Below are 22,496 nucleotides of genomic sequence, written 5' to 3'. Positions count from 1 at the left end.
CGTGCAATAATTCATAATGTTTCTCTATAAATATGTCATAAGAAATTCTCAGGTCAACAATCCCTTGAGACGTGTCTTTGAGCAATATTGTTTCACACGTTACCGCATTAGTAGAATTTTACACCTGGTTGGTGTTTTGAAGGTTACCTTTATGACACAAGTTTTGCTGGACCTGACAGTTCAGCCGCTGGAATCTACTACCCATGATGAAGGTCACTTGGCTGAAGATGTTACAGCCAGAGAACAGCATGCATTTAGGTGGTTAACGTGCTTCAACTGATGGGTGGTAACTCCTGTCAAGGTGTGGTAACACGAGTGCTTGTAGTCAGCTGCAGAGGCCTTGCAAATGAAAATAAAACATGCAGCCATAACAGTGGTAAGAGATGAGGGTGATAAAGTAAGAGGGGAGAGCAAAGCATGGGGGAATGAATGTATGTGGAAAAAGTGTTACAAGGCAAATTGATGGAGAAGGAAATGCAGAAAAAACAGAGGACATTACTGTAGAAAATAAAGCGTAAACTTTGGCCACCCTCTGATCTTGCAGATTTTTATTGGTATTACCTAGTAAATAGCTCCCACTCCTATTAGAGGTCATATTTGGCTGATTTTCACATTAACTTTAATGGCGTTCTCTTTGTGATTTCTCTATGCCTTATTGTGGAAATTTCTTTTGGGGAATTGAGTAGGAGATGCAAAGGGCAGAGATGTAGTGGTGTTGCTCGTGCCTTTGTGATGGAAGCTTCTGAGCCTGGCTTGTCTGCAGTTGACATCAACAGCAGGAATGGCAACACAGTGCATAGAATAAATAAATGTAGAAGTTGTCATGTTTATAGAGATTGCCTGAAAATATGTAGAGAAGACCAGTGAGAGATTTCTATAGTTGTTGTTCTTGCACATGAAAATAGGCAGCAGCTACAAATCAATGAACTGTTGCTTTTGTAAGAAGAATTGGCAGAATCTTTCATGCAGTTGCTGGATAAAAATTTCTACTGCTTCTGTGTCTCAGAGCGAGCCTTATCTTTCTGTCTGATTATCTTGCAAAAAATGAGCAGTGAAATAATTATCCATGCTGATATTTACATTTTGTCTCTCTGCTTGAAAATTACCAGCTCACAGAAGGGAACAGAGGGAGTCTAGGACTCCTTCAGTGGGCTGAGCCTTTGGAAAAGAAAATGCCTGCTCTTCAGCTGGAGCACCTAGGTGCTCCCAGCCAGCTGACCATGGATGCGTAGTGGGTATAGACTGTTCTAGAACTGATTTGTCTTAACTCTGATGGGGTGATTCACTTTGCCTACACTGGGAATCATGCGGTGGGTACCAGTGGTGCAGCTGCAGGCAAAAGCTCAGGCAAAATGGTGGGGAAAAGAAAGAGGCAAGACTTTTTCTAATGTGGACTCTTATTTATATTTTTTTATGAGCTGTGGCTGTCTAGCAGCATTGTGTGAAACAGTGTGTCCTGCTGCAGAATTCAAAGATGCTAACGGTGCCACAGAAATACTCAATATAGCATCTACTCATGATGGTGAAGCTGATGTGGTCATCTCAGAAGTCAGTGTCCAGAACAAAGATCGGATCAAATGCATTTGGACACATGACCTATTTTTTCCTCTTTTTTTTCCTCCTTTGTGTCTTTCCTTGGTCTTCTGAGCCTGTGTCTTTCTCCCAATGCATCCTCCTCCTCTTTTTTGCTTTCTTAAGCACATTAGACTTACCAAGCGCATTATGCTCAGGGTCACTGTGTGAGAATCACCAGGAAAATTTACAGAGACTCTAGGACTAATTGTGATTAGATGTTATACATATGCTTACAAAAATGTACATCTAGAATTTCACACCTGTAGCAGAACTGCTATGTTCAGCATTTTTGGACAAGAAAGAGGGAATGCACATAATGATATCCTTGATTTTTCATGTGGTTTCCCTCTTCATGCCACTGTCTTGCTGCAAACTAAAGGCAGAATATTGCTTAAATGTACATACGGATGCTTGTGGTTTCCTAATACATTTATATTTTCTGCTATGCCACTGGCAGTTTTGCATATTCAATATGTTGGTTTTGTTCTTTCATTACAGATAGTTGTAGCAAAATTGCTATTTGAAAATTTGATGTGTTTTCAGAGTTTTCTACTAATTTTGAACTCATACGTGGAAGTTGCCTAAGAATCTACACAGTATTATATATATCTTAAATTTAATAGCCTATAAATTATCATGCTATTGTTTTGATCACCCACAACACTTTTCATGTGGTGCACAACTTTAGAAGGACTAGCTCATAAACTAATTTTCAAATAGTAATTTTCCATAATGTTTTTTTTCTTTTGTATGCTTAAGCAATATACTTTTAGTGACTTTAAAAAAAATATATTATCTCCTTTTCAGATCTTGGACTCTGAACTTGAAGCAGTTCTTGGTTATATGCTTCTTGAAACTTGGAGAATATCTGCAATAAATAGGTAAGTGTAATGGATACATTCATGTTTTGTGTTGGATGATTTGGAGCGTGTGTGAGTTTTGTTGACAGTTTAATGCTGAACTTCTTAAAGCTCTTGATAAATCTCAGCTGCCATGAATGGGACAGTGTGATGGATCTTTGCTTGCTGAATTTTCAGTAGCACATGTGGTCTTTGTATGGCAGAAATTGGGAAGGGTGTGATGCTTACAGTTTCTCAGAGAGAAATGTGTAGCCAAACTTACAAATTTAACTTCAGACTGAAGAAAAAGGTGAGTCTTCATGAGCAAGTAAGAAGTTTTGAAGGTAAAATCAGTGAGCCGGAAGAAGTAGCTCTACGCTTGACTTCCCCCATACTTGAGGCTGTGCTTTAACTGGTTTTTCGTCTGTGTTTCCTTTGGTTTTCTTTGCACCTGCTAAAGGTAGTAAAGGTATGAATGTGACTAAATACTGGGAAGAAAATGGCTATAAAGGTCAAAATCTTGGGTACATTTAAGTTCCTGGAAATTTTCTGAAGTATTTCAGTGAAGCTAGTATCTCACTTGGAACATTTACAGAAAATATTCAGGCAGTTTCAGAAATACATTCTTGCATATAACGAAGCAATTTTTAGGTGATTTCTTCTTTAAAAGTCAGGTCACGCTTTATGATGCTTGAAACTCTGCTGAGTTCCTAGCAATGGAGAAAGGGAAACAAGAGAAGATTTAGAAGATTTTATTCTTTCTAAAGAGTTTATAGACCTAGACAATTTTTTTGAGTCTCAGCTCTAAAGAGGAAAAGGTTTCTTGAATACATGGATGTAACAATTGAACTTACCTTGATTGGTGTGAGAAACTTTAAAAAGATTTATAATAGGGGAGAGGCTGAATTCTTCTTATGAATAAAATTCATGACCAGTTTTTGGTGTAGAGGACGCCTCCACAAAAGTGAGTTTTTGCAGTAAGTTGCTTGTTCTGTAAGAATCAGAATGCAAAATATTTTCATAGCGTGTGTCATCTGTAGGTCCCGAGATGTCTTGCAAAAGCTGGAGAAGAACCATTGTCTCCATTTTATGTATGGGATCAGGTACCTGCCTGGATCACTTACTGTATGATTGTCTTACTGCTGGATCTCCTGGATGTTCAGACCTGTGTCCAGGCCTGTCAGAGGATCCTATGTCTAATCGTGTTTTCAGAGTGTGCGCAGAAGATCTCAGCAGTGTTTCTGATGATTACGTTTCCTTATTTCTCAAATCTATGGATGTGACTTTAGTTCTCGCCTTTAAACCACGTGATTAAACCATGACATCATCTGTTCCCTCTTTGTGGTGCATTTCTTCAGTCTCATTTATTCTGCTTTGTTTTCTCCTTTGCTCCTTTATTTTGCTTTTTTGTGTTTTTTTTTTTTTTCTTTTTCCTCCTCTTTTTAATTCATTTTCAGTCTCTGGAGATTGGCAGCAGTGGGATCTTACAGAAGGAGGAGCTTCAGAAAAAAAATCACAGCTTCCCTTTTGCTGCTTCTCTAGAGAGCCTGCTGTAAAAGGCAACTTGCTGTCATTCCTGTAAATTTTCTTTTGCAGCCAGCTCTGCTGGGTGTCCCCTTTGTGCCCTGTGAACATCTGTGTTGCAGCTTATGTCTGAAGCCAACTGGAGAACAAGTGTGTGAACCTGCTTCTTATTTTGAGCAGGACGCTGTTGCTATTAGTAGGGCACGTGGCCTTGGTTCACCTGCGACTTCTAATCCCTCTCTGGGAGCAAACCAGCTGTCTGTCCTCTCCCCTTCCGCTACCAGTGCCCTTGCCCGGAGGGGTAGCATGTTTCCCTGCTTTCCTCAAGACACTGCCCGATGCCTGTCAGTTGTCAGTATTCATTTTCTCCCTGAATTTTTCCCACGAAGTCATGTAGAAAGGAAGAAAGCAGTAAGCACTTGTTCTGGTTTTGGCTGGGATAGGGTTAATTTTCCTCCTAGTAGCTGGTGTAGTGTCGTGTTTTGGATTTAGCATGAGAATAATGTGATAACACACTGATGTTTTAGTTGTTGCTAAGCAGTGCTTACACTAAGTCAAGAACTTTTCAGCTTCCCATGCTCTTCCAGTGCGGAGGTGCACAAGAAGCTGGGAGGGAGCACAGCCAGGACAGCTGACCCAAACTGGCCAAAGGGCTATTCCATACCATTTGATGTCATGCTCAGTATATAAACTGGGGGGAGTGGGCTGGGGGGGCAGCAATCTCTGCCTGGGGACTGACTGGGCATTGGTTGGCAGGTGGTGAGCGGTTGCATCACTTGTTTTTCCTGGGTTTTGTTTCTCTCTCTCTTTTTTGTTGTTTTCCTTTTCATTACAATTTATTATTATTATTATTATTGTTGTTGTTGTTGTTGTTACTGTTATTGTTATTATTACTGTTGTTGTTGTTGTTGCTGTTGTTGTTATTATTATTATTATTATTTTATTTTATTTTATTTTATTTTATTTTATTTTATTTCAATCATTAAACTGTTCTTAACCCATGTGTTTTCTTACTTTTGCCCTTCTGATTCTCTCTGCCATCCCACCAGGGCAGGGCAGAGGAGGGTGAGCAAGCAGCTTTGTGGTGCTTGGTTACTGACTGGGGTTAAACCACAACAACACTGTAGGACTTTTATGGCATAGCTTACTCTCTGTTCCTCCTGGAAACTTCTCCCTCCATGCACACAGTCGCGCAGGCACCACCAAGTAGCACCACCCTTCTGCATAAGGAAGAAATCTTGAAGTCCTGAAGTATTCGGGCTCAAGGGATGCTGGAGCAGAAGAGGAAGCCCCATTCCCCAGGTTGTGCACAGGATTCCAGGAAAAGGCGCCAATGTTTCTGTGCCGGTTTTGGACACAGCACAAGGCAACTCATTGAGCATAAATTGTGAACTTAACCTCAAACAGACTTGCTTTAAGCAACTTTTTACTTTAAAAGAAAAAATAAAAGGACGAAGAAAAAGAAGCAGCTGCGCTGCCCTGTTTGCAAAAGCGCTATCCCACTTGAGCGTACTCAGCAACATTTGAAAAGCGTAGGTGATGAACTGCAGTCTTCGTGGCATATGTGTGCCTCCGAGACAAAAATGAAATCTGTTGTGTCAAGTTGACTTTGGCTTATGGTCGAAGTGTTGTTGTGACAAGCCTGGAAGGTGCAGAAACTTTTGTGAAAGATCAGGTGCGATGGCAGAGAATGACTGTAACTCTGGGGGGAGGAAGCTGGAGGATTTGAGGTCAGTCTAAATAGGCAGCCATCAGCTGGGAAAGTAGCACGGCTGATTTAGCAAGAATATCCACCAATTCAACAACTTCCCTCAGATGTTTGGGTTGGAAGGACTCAGAAATAGCAAATCTTCCCAGCTGACGTTAGCTGAAATGGCTACTGGGTAACCTTGTTTTCCTTCCCTTTCAGTAAATGAGCTCCCTTTTGGCAGAAAGGTACATGAGTTTCAGAGCTTTCCAAGCCAGGTTAGAAAAAGTTGGCTCCTTTCTTCCCAAAACTAACCGTCGAGGCAGTCCCAACGCACTGCAGACGTCTCTGCGCGTGTGAATCCTGCACAGGCAATGGTCTCCCTTGTACATTCGTGTGTGCACTTGTTACGGAGGGAGGGGTTGGTCTGGCTGATTGTACAATTGGGAGTGCTAAACAGCTAAAATTTCTAAACAAAAAAATCTGGTCCTCTTTAAATGTTGGCGGACAGATATCTGTCTTCCATCTGTGGCAGCCTATGCCAAACAGCAGAAGAACTGCAAAGTTTGTGTTCTGAAACCTTGGAGAAATAACTGGCATGCTCTAACTTATTTTTTTTAAACTACATGCAAATCTGAAACATTAAACACATAAACTAACATTAAATTGTGACAAGAAGGCAGAAGCTGGGAAGTTCAGCTGGAAGGGTTGTGCCTCCTCCATCCGTACGGCAAAGCTCCCGCGCAGGGCATGGAGCCCTTCGGCGCTGCTGCACGGGCATTGCTGTCAATTAACAGTGGGCTGCGGTCGCCTACCCGGGAGGCCATCCCCTGGCTGTTCCCTGCAGCTGGGTCACCCAAGGTGCTGCATGGCCTGACGTAGCGGGGAGGAAGGTGGCTGGTAGTCTTGTGGGTGTGTATGACTCAAAAGACCCCTCCAGAGGTGCAGGGTGGCTGTTTTCCTCCCCTTACAACCAGAAAGGTTGTACGCTGCAGTGGACAGTGCTGGGTTTGAACGGCTGTTTCCTCAAACAGCTCCTTGCTGGAGTACTTGAGCAAGGGAGCTCTGTTCAGAGGAGAGGGGAACGTGGATGAAACAGCAGGCTCTAACCGCTGTGTTCGCTCCTCGGGGCCATGGTCTGCAGGGAAGTGAGTCAGAGCAGTCTTGAGGCTGCTGCAGCAAAAAAGTAGGGTTGTAACAGCCCTCAGCCAGCGCTGAGCCAGGAGTTACATACAGATGTTTTGTCTATTCTTGTCCTTACTTGAGGCTTCCTCCAAAAAGGAGTATGTTGCTCTCGGTGAGCTTTAAAGCAGCCCCGTGGAGCAGCTGGGAAACAAAGCAGGGCTGTGCATCAGCCGCTACCAACTGGGCAGCAGCAATTTGGTTTGGTTAAAGAAGGTGTCAGCTTTTAGTGGTTCCCTGTTCATTTTTGATTTGCTTCCCCATCTAGGCACTGCGCCATATTTAGTAATGTGCGTCTCTGCTGTGTTGTCCCTTCTATTTATCAAAGTTATGCAAAGAAGTTGCACGTTAAAATGCTTCCCTTTTCTGAATTGGCTAGGCATTGCGACCACTTGTCTCCCTTTGCAGTGCTAGAAAATGCGTGCTTACAATAGGTGACTGCAGGGATGCCACTTTGGTACCTGGGAACCTGGGAGCAATGTCTTCTTCTGATTCACTGGAACGGTTGTGACTGAGTCGCGCTGCTAAACGTGCTGTATGTTACCCAGTAACACACGGTGTTATTAATTGAGAATGTCAGTAATGTGTTACACAACTGTCAGACTTAAAAATTAAAGCATTGATAAGGAGCTTTGAAATAGTCTTGTTTCAGATTGGTTACTGTTTATAACACCAGTAACGCTGAACACAAATTTAATTCCAAATGCAAGAACACAAAGGAAAATGGAGGCAGTCTTTCTGCTTAAATGGCTTAATGACTTTGAGTATTTAATAAAGCGGCAGTCCCCTTATGATGTGAGTGTGTTTTGTCCCCCTTACAGTACTCACCTGCAAGAATCATTTCTTTAGACCTCCTGAAGCTCCATTGCAGAGTTGCTGCCTCTCACTACGTGCCATGCATGCATGGGGTGAAGATGGTAAAAGTCCGAATGGGTTTTTTAATATGAACATTCAAGAAACCAATGGCAACAGTAAAGAAGTGGATATGACCTGCTGTTGATTCTGTTATGCTTTTTTACTGTGTTTCCTCGAGGAAAGTGTTTCCGAATTGGAGAGGCAGGTGCACACTCATGTGTGGTGCTTTCTGCATAGCTACTAATCACGCCTTCTGCGTCCCATCCCCGTGCATCCCAGTGATGCGCATTGCTATTCACTGCGCAATGATTGGGTCTGTAACCCTACCCGTGCATAAAGTGTCTGGTAGCCAAATGTAGCGACAAGGGAATGAAGTATCATTATTTTGTCAAGACAAGATACCCAGCATAGAGTATCACAAATTGATCCCAGGAGGACAGACCTAAAATATAAACTGTAGTGCTTTGAATATATGCATGTTATAATTGTATTAAACGCTTTGCAGCAATTTGTATTGTATTACAGCTGATAAAGTATTTTACCTCCTAGTAACTAACTAATGTAAATAGTGTTGATATTTTTCTTTTCCATATTTATCGTTACATTAATTGCTTTGCGTATTAATAACAAACAGTTCAGTGTCAGAGCCCAAGCTGTAGCTGCCAGTAATCCACAAGAAACTTGTTTGCATATTCAAAATATGAAACTGAAGAGTAATTGTGCTTTTTGCAAGCGCATATCTTCACAGCTTAAATTTTACATAATAAAGCCCACTGTGTTACCTAAATATTGTCATGTTCAATATCAAATCTAGTGCTAATAGAACGTCTTTCAGAAATGAAGAGGAACTTGGTGCTAAGAGGTCAGAAGACATCCAATGAAAAATAAATGAATAGCTCACATTAGCTAGGAATTGTGACTTATTTCCACATAAAGCTAAACTTTGAAAAAAATGTTTCCTGCCTTTGAAAATAGCCTTTTTCAGAAGCCAGAGCTGAAAGATCCACATGCAGTGAAATTTTTGTTCCTGTAATGTGATTTAATTGGGCTAACAGAGTATCGCAAAGAGGCATTCAAGGATTGACTAAATTTTTTTAATTGGAGCCATTTTTTTTTTAAACTAACCAGAGAAGTAATCTTTCTGCATTGGTATTTTGTAGACTTTAGCGTTTTTATTCTTAGAGACAAAGCAAATTGAGATTTTAGCGTAAATCTGGCTAAAACTTCAGTTAAAGAAAACCTCCTCTTCAGCTTTCTTAGTTTTTTTCATTTTTGTTTTCTCTGTAATTATGATGCTTTATTTGTGTTGAACTCCTTCCTGGAGGCCAGCATTTAATACAGCTGATGGTTTTGAAAGTTTGCAAACCACTGGTATTTGTGAGGGCTGCAAGACTAAAGAGTCAGTTCCAACTTAATATTGCAGGTGTATGCTGAGCTATCCGGGGAAGAGCAAAGGTTGATTAAATTCACAAAATAAGGTGATTCATAGTTTTCTAAATATGTCACTCAACCTAAAATTAACTCCATTATTTAGCAGTCACACACATGCTAATGAACCCTGACAATCTCAATGGACCTGCTGTGATGAACTTCACTGTCACCTAATATTATTTCCTCTGTATTTTCCCTAAAAGGAAAGAGTGATAGTAGCATTTATCACATGCAAAGCAAAAGCGCTTGGGGATTTTATTATTTTTTTAATACCTGCGATTCCAGGGCACTAGTAAATTAATTGCATTTAATTAGTAAGGCTTTAAAAAAGGCGCTTCTCTTTTGTGAGAGTCTCTCCTAAAGTTTAATCCCCCAGAGATTTCATGTGCGATAGTGATGAAAGTGGCTGCTTCTTAGTAAGTCAGCATCAATGATATTATTTAAGAAATAAAGTTGAAGTTATCTTTTCATGCAAAATGTGGCAAAATTATAAAGACATTAAGATAATACAATAAATATGATTTATTATTATTTCTAAAGTTAGAATCACCTTGGAATGGCATCTTTAGCTGTGTGTTACTAGTAGCTATAAGAAATATGTAAGAAATTTATAAGTTAGCCAAAATCTTAAATGGGTTTATCTACATTCCTGCTAAATACAGAAATATATTATTTAAATAAAAATGTGGTTATCCTGCATTTGTACTTGAGTTATGGGTAAATCTCCAAAAGGCTGCCCTGTATTATGAAATAGTATCTCTCTTTCCTTTCCCAAGGTTTTTCCCCCAAAGCTTTACAAAATCCTGGATGGAAATCAACATTGATCCATAAAATAGACATCACTGTAGCATTGACATGGGTAGGGAACAACAGCTGAAAAGATTTCTGGCCTACAGTTATTTCTGTCAGGAAAATGGAGCTAGATAAAGATATATATATAAAATATTTAAAGCTGCTGGGCAATGGCAGGCTGTTTGCAGACAGCAGCATGTTCAGCCTTTCTGGCTAGAACGGTTAAGTGGCTAATTAAGTGGACAAGTCAGATCTCAGCATGCCCTTGGGGAGAAGTCTGCCGTGCCTCAGCTTCCCGTGAAAGTTTTGGCAGAGATGGGTTTGAAGCTGCAACAATCTCATTGTGAGATGGGTATGAAACGGGCCTGCTAGAACCCATTTGACTGGATTTTACTCACTGGCTTCCACCCACAGAGAAACATAAAAAGTTAAAAACCCCCTGCAATTCTGAACTCTGAAATTAAGTCATCACATTCAATTGAATTTCTCTCTGGGTTGTTCCAAATTGTTACTGAATTTGTTTTTGTTTTTTGATTTTTTGTGGGTTTTTAAAAATCATTTCCATGGTTTTCTTACTTGATTCATTCAGTGACATCAGCTATAGTGACGGAACAGTTGTTTCCGTGGTGACAAATTGCAGCGTTACAAGCATCCTTGAATGAATCACGTAAGAGAAACAGATCAACTAGAAACAGAGAAAGTTTGCTTGCAAAAATAAGCTGGAAACACGGGGTAAAAAGTTTTCAGGAGAATAGATGGGAAATCTAAAAACTCTTATAATACAGCCGAGTCTTCAATACATCCAAATATGCCACCATATCTAGTTTCATAGTGAAGCACAAACGGGTCTGTCCACATCTGGTAACAGCAACCATCTGGAGAACATTTAAAATAGATAAGTAACTCCATAGTAGGAATGAAAGAATTTAACTGCAAGAAAAAAATAAAGCCTCTTGCTTATCCTCTGAACTATGACAACTAGTATCACAGCTCATTGTGATTAAGGTCTATCTCCTTAATAAACTGCATCTTAAAAAGGTATTGGATACTTCTGTTATATCACAGCTCTAGTTCTGATTCCATACTGGCATGAGCCAGGAGGTTGATTACTGAAGATGATGGAGTTGCATCAGGCTTATGTAAATGCAGGTGAAATCTGACTTGCGTTCAGCATATGTAGCAAGGAACGTAGCTTTACATTTAGGAGGCCCCAAATGATACTGCTGTATGGTATACTGTATCATCATGGATTTAAATACTATTTGGGGTACATGCTAATAATGCCAAAAAGACCCTCAATGTGTACAGTGACAATAAGAATTAATTCCACTCCCGTCATGACAGCTCTCAGAGGGAATATTGTGCCTTGCCTGGGCTCAGACGTTATTTCCAATAAGTATGGAAATAATGGCTTACAGTGCTGCAAAGTGTTAGGAGATCTCAGGGGAAATCTCATCAGATTATGTGATAGGTTTTAAATTAATCCATGTCCCCACTGTATTTACACAATATACGATTGTCTCTCTGATGGCTTATAAGGAAAGGTAAACGCTACCATCCTAAATCAGCGAGAGGACTTGCTGCAATACGTTCTCTTGGTAGAGACTACCTTTCTTTCTGAGTTGATACAGGCGACTCCGAAAATGATTATATAACTTTCTTACACTGCAGACATATTGTTGTCTGGTTTGTAACCTCATTATGCCACATCATCATCTTTCTTCCAGTTCTCCTTGTCGCCAGTTCAGCAGACATGAATTTTTACATTGTGCTTTTGAAAATTTGAAAGGGATAAAAATGTTGAGAGCTTCTTGCTTCTAGCGTGGATATTGCCCAGCCATAGATCATCCATCCATCCGCTTGTCATTCCTAGGTTGCTCTTTGGTGAAGGCTTCTTTACAGAGCTGCTCTCGCCTCTTTGCAGACTGGTTTGGGATTGTGGCAGGCGGTGTGCAGAGCTGTGTCGTGTTAGGCCAAAAACTGTATTCTCACCATCTTTCCCCGAGAAGTAAGGGATTATCATCCATGGAAGAATGTAAACTTCACCAGGCTTGTAAGTAGTGAATATCTCAAGAAACATATGAAAAACTTGCCAGCCCATGGGCTGAGTTTCTTGAATCCTGCCTGCTCTGGAGGGCATAAACTAAATTATGAATCCTTGTAAGAATTTAAGCATGCAGGAAACATGTTCTCTAGTCAAGAAGTCTTAAAAGGACTGGAAGAGGAATGGTCGTCTTCAGTGATCCCCTTCTACCCTAAAGTTGGAATACCAGAGCTAAGTAGTTTTGGAGGCCCAGAGCAAAGGGAAGTTAGCACAGTGTGAAATGCCATATGAGATGTGCAAGGGCTGCTAGCCTGGACTAGACTTTTTTAAACCAAAGTGACTTTCTACGTTGCTTTGTGAACATGGAAATAAAACAAGGCATTTCTGTGCATTTCTGCAGCTTCTCTCTCCTCTCACTGATTTAGCTTCATTTGTGTCTGGCTTCCACATTTAGCTCTCAATCTTCCCTGAGACTTCCTTCCCATTGTAAAATCCATCCTTTCTCCAAAGGCATTTTCTTTGCTCCTTTTTAAGTTCTTTCTCTTCCTCGAAGATTCAACAACCCAGTGAAGAACCGCTAGGATCCTTTCTGTTGACTTTTATTCTTCCCTGGTTGCCTGTCTACAGACAGCCTTACAGTTCTTTTTCCTTATTGTCTGTGCTTGCTGTTATTCTTAAGAGGACCCATCTCCTTTTCCTTCCAATAGCCACTAGCTGTGGCAGGAAGCATTGATTGGGCAACCCCCTTTCCATCTTTCTTCAAATTTGTTAGGTTCATGTAAACATTTGGTACAAACAGTGGGTTGTGCTTAGAGCTTCTTTTTTTTCCTTCTCCATTTCGATAGACTATTTGGATCAGTGTATCTGCAGTCACATCTGACACTAGTGTCAAAACACAATAGATACCTGGCTCCCTTTAATTAATCACATAGAAAACAAGAGAAAACCCACATAATAATTTATTTCCTCTAACACTAATGCTTCCAGATTCCAATTGTCTTTATCAGCTTTTAAAAACCATCTGAGTATATGTTAGAACCTTGTACATTTTATCTGATGGGTACAAATACAAACACCTTCTTTTCTACTCTTTGTTATTCATGGTAGCTGGATTTTGTATGTCATTCATAATTGTATTTTTCCCTCATATTCACTGGGGGAGGAGAAAGGACTATATAGCTCTTTATTCTTGTTTACCTTGCTGAGCCAAAGCCATTAGAATGGGGCATGGACCATCCAAAGGAGATGTACACTAAATTCCGATCGATTAATCACTGCGATGACCAAAAAGGAAACATAGATTGGTGATACGGCTGCTGCTGACAGCACAAATACAAGACAGTGAGGTTGCAGTGGGAGGATCAGAGGAATCATTAGGACTGGTAATGATGTATGAGACGGAAAGAAATCAGGTTGTTTCAGAATCAAGATTGGGTTTGTAAGTGACAGTCTAGGGAAAAACAATTGTTATTATTTATCAACTGAACTGGTTTTCAATTGAATTGTTTGGGCTTTTTAAACTTTATATGCTGAGAAATTAATAATTTAAGTACACCTCTTCATGCTTTCTGAAGCATTGAAAAATATGAACCTGAATAGTGTACGGTACTTAAAATTGTGTTTCTCACAGAGGTATTTATCTATTTGTCATGTGGAAGGAAAATTAATAATCTTTTCTGTGCACCAAAACTTTTATACTGAATGTTTTCTGAAATTTCATTATGCTGAAGCCCTATGGAAACTGTGCTGTTCAAAACATTTTTGTTTTCCTGTACTGTAATGTGTATTTGTTCAAACAAAGAAATGCTTATCTGTTGAAAAGATAGCAGTGATAAATTACTTCAGCTTTCATGCTTACCTACTGTTTTCCATTCGGCATTAAACTCCTGGTTGAATCCCAGAGGTAGATAGATGTGAATTCAAAAAGTTACCTTGATGCCTTTTAGCCAACCCCCGTGACCTGACGATAAAAAGGAAATTTAGTCATCTAAAGGACCATCCTTCTTGTATAGTTTAAACCCCACTAGATACCGAAAGAATTGCAATTTTTATCATTTTCTCTGAACTGTATTAATTTTCAGAGGATGTACAGGACCTCTACCTTTACTGTCACAACAACAGCACTTTAGATATCAACAGTGTAACTATCTGTTGAATCTAAATAGCATGCAAATTGAGCTTGCCATACTCATCCTATCTCATTATGGGTAATGCTGCATATGCTCTGTTAATCCTTTTGAAAATTATTGACTCCTGAATAACTTTCTTTTACTACTATAAATCATATCTTCATGGGTTTTTTTTCTGTCATTGACTTTCTAGTTCAAGGGTCTGTTTTATTTCTCATCAGAAAGCAAATTTCTCTCTATGCTTAACATGAAGTATTCCAGGCTCATGTTTTCCATTTTAATGGAGGTTCATCCCCTGCCGCCTTCTCACTGAATAAGTGATCCTTATGCAAGGCACCATGGGAGCATACAAAACCAGAAGAGTAACAGAACAGTTTAAAAAGCTAAAAGGCAGCATGCCATAAGTTAGCTGTATTAGCGTATTTGAACGTGTAAGAAAAAGTAATTGAGAACTCTTCCCTTATTTGCCAATCTTTGCCGTGCATCAGTTGATAGAATAATTGTTATTTACAAAATCGCTTCTTCTGATACGGGTTATGACTGAGACCCTCTTTCCTTACTCCTGCTCAAAACATTAGGAGTCTTGTGTTTCGGTATGGAGGCACAGTGGTCTACCAACTAAAGCCCAGAGTTCAAATGTTTGGGCATTTTTTACTTGCTGTACCACCAACTCGTCCTCTGACACTTTCCACTGGGCGGTGATGGTATTGGCCTGCGTTCTGGCTTCCCTGTTTCTTAAATGGGAGCACTGGTAATGATGGTTGCTCATCTACTAGAGTAGAATAGTTCAGTTGGAAGGGACCTACAATGACCATCTAGTCTAACTGCCCGGCCACTTCAGGGCTTAAAGGTAGCTACTCTGCTACGTAAGTTGAGATATGGGACATCTTCTTTTGTAAGATAAAATTCTGCTAAGCTCAATAAACGGCTCATTATTACAATTCTTATTAACGTCATTACTACTATTATTTCTGGATTCAAACTGGGTCCTCTGCATTCCTAAAGGGATTGTTTTTAGTGTAAAATCCTACCAGGAAAGGTGCACTTTTAAATAGTGAAAGTCAAGGACATGTAGTATCTTGTAGAGCTGGCTCTACAGCAAAGGCAATGCTACTGTTACTTCAGGGCCATCAGAATTCAAGCCCTTCCCGTGTGGAAGAACTGTCTGACAAAATGATTTTGAAAATGCTACTTAACATTAAAAGTAACAGGAGAAAATTGTCCCCAGGACGGTATTATCTCTGTGTAGCCAGTAGTTTAATAAGGAGCTCTTCCAGATATATTCCTACCCTTTTGAAAAAAAAAAAAATCTGTTTCTGGAGTACATTAGCCTGCAGAAGGGAAGAAACAGGGAAGTTATTAATATGTTTTTCCATTTAAACACAAATGCTTTCTCGTAAGTCTGACTGAGAATAGAGGTAGTTCTCTTTTGGCAAGCAAAGGCCTGTTAAGGGCACTTTGCTGGACATGTTTGTGCTATTCTGTAATCTTGGTGGTCTACACAAATGGGCACAATCCCCAGAAAAATGTCAGCAGGCATAAGTTAATTAAACAAAAGAACCACATTGGTGTGTTGGTGGAAGAGGAGAGCACACAGCTCACCTCCCACTGATGGTGTGGTTGACTTTCTTTGTGAATTATTTCCCAAGCCTGCAGTCCTTCCCTTTGGTGAGGGCAGGGTTTTGGTGGTGGGAATTAGAATTAGTGGGATTTTGCCGGGAAATACCCTCTCAGTTAACAGAGCCTGGCTGCTGCAATTCTTTCTTCCCAAAGGAAATATATATGTTTGTGTTTATATATTTGATTTTATTGATAATGTTTAGACTGGGTAATTTGAAATGTGAGCGGAGCAGGCAAGCTGTATTTGGTGGAGTCTGAAAGCATCCTCTTTCTGGAAAATCCTTCTGAAATTATCTGTGGTGAGCAGAATTTGATCCATTCTATAGATAAAAGAGGCTGCTGTTTACAAATATTTTGATGAAGCGTAGACACTGTTGTGTCTAGATGGTATGGTGGATTTCATTATGCTCAGAAAGTAATCCAAGCCTGTTAGAGACAAGTAAATAACCTCAAATTTCTTCCTTTCTCTCTCTCTCTTTTCTTTCCTCTGTGGTGCCTGAATTTTAACAATGAGTTCTTACAAAAGTCTTTGGTGACCCTTCACACATAGCACTGCTCTGTGTCAAATTTTATTACAATGAAATCATCAGGGCAAAGCAAGAAATCAATCTAGCCAGATAGTTATTACCATGTTTTAAAAGGTAAAAACCTTTGGAGACTAGAGTTTCCGTGGACTGATGATGTGTCACAGCAAAGCTGTATTTTGCCCCTGCAAGACCTCGTCCGAGATGGTCACGAGGAAACAAAATACTCTGTCACCAGGCTCTTGCCCTCCTCCTACCCCATCCCTAACAGCAGCACGATGTTTACTGTAGTGAGTAGCCACCTGCTTCCCTTCAAATCCTCCTTATGCAAAACACGGTTGTTTCAGAACAGTCATTATACGTTTGGAAATGGCAAAGCAATTCTCCAAGTCCCACTGATTATGTTGTATAGCAACCCTACTGTATGCCGTTTCTGCTGCTTGGAAGGCTGGTAGCTGCTTGGCAAGCTAAAGAAGAAGCTTCTTTCCAATAATAGTGTTTTTCTTTTATCCCAGAGTGTGGTATTATTTTTCTAGTGGTATGATTAGAAAAGAAAATATATACAAAGCTGAAGAAATATTCCAATATAGTTATAATATAATATTATGATGGGCATTAAATAAAGTCATTCAAGTGCTTGAGTTCATTCAAGTATTTTTGGGGCTTTTTAAAAGAAATAATTGTTGCACAGAAAATCTCGCCTGAATAGCAATTATTTGATTAAAAGAATACTGGCCCAGGCCTTGTGCTTGGCTTTCTATAAGCTTAACCATGCAATCATTTTTTATTGCCATTGTTGAACGTAGATGGATTTAAATAGGGCTTCTCCCACGTAGGTTCTTTAATGATACTTTTAAGGGAGAGAGCACAAGTGGATTGAAATGAAATCCCAAACCCACGGCTCAGGAAGAGTGTGGGACAGGGTGTGAAAGGAACCCTGGAGCTGTCAGAAATGGCAGAAGTAGCATTACACAGCAAGGAGACCAAAGAGCTGGAGTCTTTCTGAGGATGGAAAAATAGCATTCTATCTCCCAAGAGCCCTTTGCTTTGACTGGATGCGGGCCCCATTCTCTCTGAACCTATTGCTGCCTATAACAATATTTCCAAATGCAATTGGCACCCATTCCAGCTGCCTGTAGGCAGTTATAGAAAGCAAACTGAGTTTCTAGGGTTTCTTAGACCCACCCTACCTAAGAAATACAATTTCTTAAATGTGCGTAAGGAGAATTAAAAAAAAAAAAATGGAAAAATCACGCTAAAGTCTTTGTAAAATTTGAAACGACTTGTATTCTGTCCATTGTAATCTGAAGTAACGAGCTGGAAAGACACATTGCATTGCTGCAGATCTCGACAAGGAGTAGATAAGTGCCAGAGGTTGAGCCTGTAAGACTCTGGGCAAAGCGTCATGCTGCTGGAAACATTCTTGTTTTGCAAAGTGAATAGTAGCTGATTATTAAAGCGTGGTCGCTGCTGATGGCAGGAGTCTAGAAAATGGCTAAATGAAATATAGTTGAAAGTAAGTTTTAAACAAGAAGAATCCTGTCTGCAAAAGCCCGTGTGCTGTAAAACTCCTTTTGCCAAGAATGCAACAAGCAGGGACTCGACAGATAAAGAAACAGCAACAAACAAACACAACTTTTCCAGAGGCAATGGAAATGTGCTCAGAGCAATGATGCAAGCCCTCGGTGATTCTGGGTGTGTCACCCACATCTTTCCCTTCCAAAGAAGTCCAGAAATACTTGGTGTGTCCTTAATAGTCTGGAGAGACTTGGCAAGAGCTGTCACTGAGTGTTTATTTGAAATGTAGTTCCAGGGAAGTATGAAGCAGATATTCATTCAGTCTCAGAGTTACAGGAAGATTTGAAAAAAACAAAGGTGCAATTATTTACCTTAAGGCATCTGATTTTTACAGGTTCAAAGAAAACAGATGCGTTTCTTGTCTACTGCTGTTGGAAATTTTGCATGGTTTATATAGGAAGTATTGTATTTATCAACAAATAAGTGTCTTTAAATGGTGCCTAAATGCCAGTGGGCTTTATAACAGAATTCTGAAGAATTACCACAACAGTCTATTCCTATTAACATAACCTATATTGTCTGAGAAGCTGCCACTGTAACTCTCTGTGTTATTAGTGTTCTGGAATATATTTGTATCGGGTCACTTCTGTATTTTGCATATCCTAAAAAGATGTTGCAAGGTTTTTGGTCTGAAAGAGAAGTATGTGAATTTTTTTTTTTTTTTTTTCAGTAGCATTGTAGAAATCAAGGTAGAATGTGTGGATGGGAGGAAGAAATCATTGTTTTGAGTTTCTTCCTGGTGGTCAGGATGAAGATGGATTGAATAGACACAAGGAAACTCAATTCTTCAGGAGCATGTCAGAAGATACCATAGAAGGGCCTGTTCTTTTAGTTCCTCATCTACTTTCCAAAACAGCCAGATAAATCCAGAGTTAAAGGGGTTTTTTTGTTATAATAAACACATATTTCAGAAAAATAGTGAAGTAAAAATGTAATGGACTATGCCTGCCCATCTCCGATGGATGGCTGCATAAACAGGAAAAGATATAAAAGAAAAAATAGCATTGAGTACTATAACTTATATAGGAATTTCACCGCCACAGGTCTGCATAAAATCGATACACTTAAGCAATTCAGCTTCAGCTGTTAGGGGGTTTGCTGAGTCCATTCACTTCGTAGATCTGGATTAGTATAAACTATTTCTGTTACACACCTTGCACGAGCCCAAGAGGTTCGACATCCCTGGAGTAGATGTTGAACAAAGACAGGGTTTCCAGCAGAGAATCCCCATTGCTCATTTGCTTTGGATATCAGGCAAAAAGGTCTTGCTGGTTGTTATTAGATTACCCCTGTTCAGAGTATTAAACAAGGTTAAAACTGCAGTTATTTTTTCATCCAGACACTGTGACTCAGTGGGAAACGGGTATGCCTATTTCGGGATAGGAGTTGACCTAAATTTGCCTCTTTGTCGGGTTCGCGTACTGACTTCTTATTTTTGGAAACTCTGAATTATCTCTACTGTGGTCTGAAAAAAATGCTGACTGATCAGTGTTAGTGATTTATATTTCAATAGCTGACTTTGACTTTTCTTAGCTATCTGTTCTGTTTGTATATGGCTGTAAGTGGGTTCCCCAGTCAACACTAGTGTCTCAGGAATTTGAGATTGTGTCTGGGAGCACTTTTATATCTAAAAGGAGAAGAACAAGCATTTGGGGTGGCGGGGAGGGGATGGGACTGGGCTTTAGCCTTGTCAATAGAGTGAAGGAAGGAATGAGTTTGTAAATGATGTTCAGCTGCAGCAGTTGTTTCATCTTCATCACCGTTATGCTGTGAGGGAAGAGTAGCAGAATGGGGAGAGAGAGAGAAAGGTCACTCAAAGGGAAAAGAAACTGAGGGAAAAAATAGAAAAGCATAGCATGGAGTAAAGTAGGAAGAGCAGGTGGAACGAGTCTGCCAAGAGCTGGAGAAAAAGGCCAGAGGAAACGTGGTAAAGCCCCTGCCAGGCACTGTGTAAGTCTGCTCTGCACTTAAAGGCAGCTTTGTCCAGGCTAGCAATTACGTCTAGCTGGTTTGAGGAGCTCCAGGTAGCAATGAAGATGCAATGGCAAAGACTTCAACTTGGCTGTTCAGGGATCCTAGGAATGTATTTTGGATGCTGGTATCTGTGTTTACTTTGTTTCAACAAGCGTTACCAGCCAGGAAAGACAGATTAAGGTAGTGCAGTAATGTTTCCATGCTGCAAATGCACCTATGTGGTCTCCTTCCTTCCCCCCCTTTCCTCCCCATTGCCCAAAGGCTTTTTCTCTTCTGCTTCTCCTACCAGATAAGGGTCCCTGACTAAATATGTAGCAAGGAAGACGGCCTCGCTGAAGCAGATTCTTGACCTGACTTCAATCCAGCTTCAGATTTGCATATGAAAATGTAATAGGGTAATTTATCACCTTTATTCAGGTAAACAGATAAAATTGCAGGCAGCTAACAACCTTCATTTGTATGCTGAAAGTTAGAGGGAAGTTAGGCAGTTAGATAGCAGCACCTTTCCCTGTCTGACGTGGATTACTCAGAAGGGAGTAATCATCATTCATAGTTTTCCACTGGCAGCTTTACCTGATACTGACAGGTAAATCACAGAGCAGAGCACAGTGCTGTCCTCTAGCTTTGATACTTGTAATTGTAGCAGTTCTTCAGCAAACGCCCAGTATAACCCATGCAGGACTTTCAGTATAGCTTTTAAAAATAACTAAGGAGTTTGAAATAACCATGCTCTATATAGGAGCAAACAATAAAGCGCATGTGGAGGAGGCTTCATTAAGATTGCTTGACCTATGAGCACAATAAAAAGGAGGACAAGACAGGCTTTCCTAGTGATTTACTTTCTATGCCCATGAATCATGTTTTTTTCCTCTGTTATTGTGATTGCATTTTTTTTTCCAGCACGGCTCACCCTATCATTATGGGTAGAAAAAGTAAAGGGATTGTGATATTTTCTCAGCAGTGATGAAAGGAACAGGACACTTCAAGGACATGCTATAAAAGTTGTTAGGACTGCAAGATGCTGTAGCTTCTCCAAGATGAAAGTACTGTGTACAGTCCATATTGGATTAATGTGAGTCATGCTGAAGGATGCTAGCTATACCATAAGTGATATTGATCTTGCATGTTTACTTTTTAACTTATCAATTATATTAACTTCCTTTTTTCCCCCAGAATTTGTGGGCGAGTATGCTTTTGAGGCTGTAAACCCCATGGGAAGGAGCCAGGCAGTTCACGTTGGCAGAGAATCTCTTTAAATATTTACCAACAACAACAGAGTGTTTTTTAAAAAATAACTGTACATTTCAGCATATTGTCTTCAAGGGGCTTATTGGAAAAGAAAAAATAAAGGCACAAAATTCTGAAATTTTTCAAGAGCTTTCAAAATATTAAGGAGTATTTGCAAAGTAGTGCAAGTTAAATGTATTTTAACATGGATTGGTGTGGGTTGGCTTTTTCCCTGTTTTTGGTAGAGAGGAAGGGAAGAGAAAGCAGGAGGGGCTGGGTGCTCTGCAGTCAGCGAGAAGCCCTGGGATTGGAAACCACAAAATGAAAAACAGCAGATGTGAAACAGTGGCTTCTGACTTCCTTCGTATGAGCACATATGCATCAACTTAATAACATCATTTAAAACTCCTGTTTTGGGGCCATGGAAGAAAAGAACATGGAAGTAATTAGTACTAGTCTAAAAAAATCCTCAAGAAGACATTAGTCCTCGGTAAAATGTTTCTCCATATTGCTTTATGGTTTCTATTTATCCAGACAAATTATTCCCCAGACGTAAAGCAGCACTTCTGACATCATATGAGATTACTATGCAAGATTATAATGTGGACGTGGCTTTGTCACAAAAGACAAATGTTCCTCAGGCCATGCAGCAGAGCTGTTTGCTGACTGAAGGGAAGGATGGAAACCCCACGATATACCAAACTTTAAGCTGTAGTTCCCTTCAAAAATAATAATTTTAATCCAATTATACTAGCAGATCAGAGAATCAGTGGGCTTCCATACTAATGGTATTGTGTGAGATATTAGTTGAGCTATGCAGCTGAATAACTAGAGAGGATTTAGTTATGACAGTTACTGGTGTTTTTCAGAACATCAAAGACCTAGCCAGCAGATTATGCAGCAGATGTATTACATGAAGTAGAAGTTGATCACGATTTTCTGGATATTTGGGTTTTTTGTACTAAATGAGAGCATAATTATTGAATAACTTCTACTACAGTTCTTACAGGTGGTTTTTTGTTTTGTTCTGTTCCCCCCTCCCCCAGTAGTTACCTTTATCTGGTAGAATATGAATTTTCCCTTAATGGAATCTGTGGAGAAGAAGCATCAGCTTCTAATTAGCTCAGTACAGTTAACATCACACTACCAAGCATGTGGTTTGGTGCGCACAGAGGCTAAAGGTATATTGGTTTATCTTAAAGTTGGTGTTTTTTAACTGATGCTACCTGAGTAGTATTTTTCTTCAAAAGGAGTTTAAGCAGTGAGAGTGGTACAAATCTTCTCAAGCTCTGCAAGAATGGCAGGAAACAGGCTGTTATCAACAGAGCAAACGCGGGTCACTCACAGGTGGGCTGAAGGATATTCTTTTCCCTTTTGTTAAAATATCCGCAGACAGCCAGAAGCAATCTCATTTTTGCGGTGCTGTTTTATTAACTGAAAGAGCCTCATGAAATTTTTACATAGGAGCTGCGTTGTGAGCTCTCAGCTCTTCTGCAGACAGCAGCTACGGTGGAT

The 22,496-nt window shown here is 40.0% G+C and overlaps 1 protein-coding gene across 8 annotated transcripts in view; it reads left to right on the top strand.

Moving 5' to 3' along the window:
- The window catches only part of ENOX1 (ecto-NOX disulfide-thiol exchanger 1), a 369,896-nt gene that overhangs the window by 69,025 nt on the left and 278,375 nt on the right, over nucleotides 1-22,496 (top strand). For all 8 annotated transcript variants that reach the window (XM_087756887.1, XM_087756894.1, XM_087756890.1 and 5 more), the window contains exon 2: nucleotides 2,383-2,456. The gene's annotated coding sequence lies outside the window, so the exon portion shown is untranslated. The remainder of the gene's footprint in view (nucleotides 1-2,382; nucleotides 2,457-22,496) is intronic.

The sequence above is a fragment of the Nipponia nippon genome, unplaced genomic scaffold, assembly GCF_047370975.1.
Source record: "Nipponia nippon isolate SJK-2023a ecotype South Korea unplaced genomic scaffold, ASM4737097v1 scaffold_2, whole genome shotgun sequence".
Classification (NCBI taxonomy): Eukaryota; Metazoa; Chordata; class Aves; order Pelecaniformes; family Threskiornithidae; genus Nipponia; species Nipponia nippon.
Note: the sequence above shows the minus strand (reverse complement) of the source record. Positions and strands in the feature narration are given on the sequence as shown.